This window comes from Octodon degus, unplaced genomic scaffold, assembly GCF_000260255.1.
Source record: "Octodon degus isolate 3935 unplaced genomic scaffold, OctDeg1.0 scaffold00123, whole genome shotgun sequence".
Classification (NCBI taxonomy): domain Eukaryota; kingdom Metazoa; phylum Chordata; class Mammalia; order Rodentia; family Octodontidae; genus Octodon; species Octodon degus.
The window spans coordinates 7,266,274-7,269,864 of NW_004524699.1; positions in this window are offsets into that span (position 1 = coordinate 7,266,274).

The following is a 3,591-nucleotide window of genomic DNA, read 5'->3' on the forward strand; positions in this document are numbered from 1 at the left end:
CCCAGTGCTGGGATTAGAGGTGTGCACCACCATACCGGATTTTAGGGCCAGCACAGTGCTTCACGGCCAGTACTGCATGTGGTATAGGGGACTGAACTGGGGTCCTTGCGCTTGCTAGGCAGGTGCTTAGACTACTCAGTTATCTCCCCAGCCCTGAATTGTGTTTCTTGATCACTCTGCCAGTCTAAAAACTTCTTTTGATTGGTGAATTGAGGCCATTTACATTTATGGTTATAACGGATATGTACTGGCTTATCTTTGTCATGTTATTTTCCTACTGTAGGTTCCCTACGTTTTTCTCATGTTTAATTGCTTGCTCTGCTTGGTGGTTCCTTTCTATTGTTCTTGAATTGTAGTCATTTTTGTCTCTTTGTTGAATATCTGTCAATACTCTTTGTAGGGTTGGTTTGGTGGCCATGAATTTCTTCAGTTGTTCCTTGTTGTGGAAGTATCTTATTTAGCCATTATTTTTGATAGAGAGTTTTACAAGGTACATCAGAACGGGTTGGAAGTTGTTTTCTTTCAGGACCTAAAATACTTCACTCCAAGCTCTTCTTTTTATTCCCCAAGCTCTTCTTGACTTGATAGTTTGTGTTGAGAAATTTGCCATGATTTTGATGGGTTTTTCATTATAAGTGATCTGGTTCTTTTCTCTAACAGCTTTTAATTTAATTTAATTTAATTTAATTTAATTTAATTTTGAAGAGTAAGACCAGAAGCAAAAACAGATAGAAAAAAATGCAGAAACAGGGTAATAGACAGCAATGCATATGTTACAGATTTTCAAAACAGGACTAGCTAATTAACAAGAGGTGTTATATTTTCTGTTTTTATCCACAAATCTGTTGCTCAGATTCTAACAGGTTTTAATATTCTGTTCTTTTGCTGAATTTCTGGAATCTTGATTTTTATGTGTTTGTTTATTTTGGTTATGGCTAATTGGAGTTCTATATGTGTCATTTATCTGTATATCAGATTTTTCCCCAGTGCTTGGTAAATTTTATGCTACTACTTCTGCAAATAGTGTTTTTATGTCATTTGTGCTGACTTCTGGTGTTTTGTTGACACCTGTCAGTCATATATATATATGTAGATATATATCTATATATTTATATATCTATATATCTATATCTTTTTCCCCCCCTTGGTATCATCTTGTAGCTGTTGAATTGTTATTTCCTGGTTTCTTCTTAGTTTTAAGAGATTTTTTTCTTTTGTAATCACTAGCTGCAAGATCTGAAAGTCTGTCTTTAGTTTCATTTAAGTGGTTTTGCCAGCTTTCAATGGAATTCTTAATTTCCTGCATATCTATTTGAATTTGTTTTGCACATTCTAATTCTTTTCTGTGTTCATCCACTATTTCTATCATTTTTCTATTCCCCTCTTTTTAAATCTAGTTTTTCTTTAGCTGTGCTGAGAGATTCTTTCATGGTTGTTGTCATTTCTTTTGTTACCTGAAAGATCATTTGTGGTTTGATTTCTCTTATAGTCTGATGGAATTTTTTTTTTTTAACTTCAGTTGCTATCAGTTCTGAAATTTCAGGTGTGTGATGTCCAAACTATTCTATGCCTTTGTCTTCTGGATTTGTTCTGGATGGGCTGAAGGAGAAAGATGGCCTTTTTCTCCTTTGTTTTGACATTTCAGAGGCTCCCAAAGTTCATCATAGCTCAACACTGCTCCTGTGGCAGTGGGGTTGCATGGTTTGCAGCTCACTGAGGCTCCTAAAGAGGCTCCCAAAGCTGTCTGGGGCTCAGTGTGACTTCCACTATAGTGGGGATGTGGTGGCTGAAGCTCCTCAAGGTTCCTGCTTTGTCGCAGGGCCAGTGCAGGGTTCACCAAGGCCCCTCAATACTCTCCAGGCTACAGCATGATTTCCACAATGGAGTGTGTGTGTGTGTGTGTGTGTGTGTGTGTGTGGCACAGCAAGGCTCCTGTTACAATGGAGTGGTGGGCTGTAGCCTGGCAAGACTCCTGTGTTAGTGTGGGAGGCAGGGCAGCAGCTCCACAAGGATCCCGCGATGGCTGGGTTGGTGGGTGGGCGGGCTGCATCTCAGCTTTTCAGTACAAAGTTTGTGGAGTTCTGTTTTCATCATAGCTATTTGGGGCTCCATATGCATCAGTTATGTGCGTGCTTATTTCTCTCCCTATATTTGGGAAGTTTTCTGCCATTCTGTGGACAAGTTTTCATGCCATATGTGTTTTGATTTTTCAACTTATTCCAATTACTCTTAGATTAATTTTCTTTGTATCATCTAGGAGTTGCTGGTCCATTTTTTTATGCTCTCTTGTTTCTTTTAAGGTATGTTGGAGTAGTGGGTCTTTAAAAGCACCACTGTCTTGTGGGTCTGAAATTCAGGCCTTCCACCTCTTAGTTTTCTTGCTCATAATTTCAATTTGATTTTTAATCTGAATTTCAAGTTGAAGCCTTCTAATGGACTCTAATTCTTTGTTTAACTAGTCATGCATGTTTTGTATCATTTTGTTTAGCTCATCTAGCCTTTTATTAGTATCTTCTGAAAGCTCCTGGATCATTATGATTATTACTTTCATTATCTGTTTAGTTATGTCTTCTGTGAGCCTGATGAATACCTCTTTGATCTCTTTTCTAATTCCCTCTGTTATCCTTTCTATTAATTTGGAAGTGTGGTTTATTCTATTCTGCCTCGATAGTCAGAGTGAATTCTAAGGTCCAGGAACACAGGATGAAAATTATATGCTTTTGAACAGGTAGTGAGACTCTGGTCAGCCACTTCCAGGTGCCTTTTTCATCCTGGAAAATCTCTGGCTCAGCATAGTCCCCATCTCAAATTAGAAACCCACCTAGAACCAAGCTGTTCTCTTCCTGGGTTCTGGCTCAGACTTCTGACACCATCTGGTGGGCCTGGACCTCAGGACTGTCCTGTTGCCTGGGGAGCCACGCTGGGGGTTGTCATTCCTTGGGAACCTCCTAGTCCCCAGCTAGGGTGAAAGTGGCAGGGGTGTGTTTGTGAGATGGGCCTGCTACAGGTGGCCAAGTGTGAGCATCAAGTGTGGCCTCATCAGTTCTTTGTTGGATGGGACCCTCTCCTAGGTTTCTCTGGGACTAGGAGTACCCAGTCAAAGCAGGAGTGATTACAGTATGGTTCAGCCCAGGATGGATTCTGGGTGAAAATGGGAGTAGGAGAACCTGGAGCCTTTCACCCTGTGCTTGCTCTCTGCACTTGAGTGTTGTCACTGTCTGCCCACCCACTCCCACCAACCCAGCCATCACGGGATCCTTGTGGAGCTGCTGCCCTGCCTCCCACGCTAACACAGGAGTCTTGCCAGGCTGCAGCCCACCACCCCACTGTAATAGGAGCTTGGTAGCCTGAATAAAAAAACTGAGCAGAAGGATAAGTGAAAGCATAGATTTATTAGCCAAGATGTGCCTCTCAGAATAGGAGCAGACCAGAGAAAAGGGCTCACAGCCTGAAGCAGCCAGGTGTTAGCCTATATATGGTTTCTACAGAAAGGGAGCAGCTGTTTGAAATAGCAATTCACTCTAACAGGGAGAAGTCCCCTCCTTTCTGTTGGAAGGGGAAATTTATGTCCCTGCTTGGATTTTTTAAAAT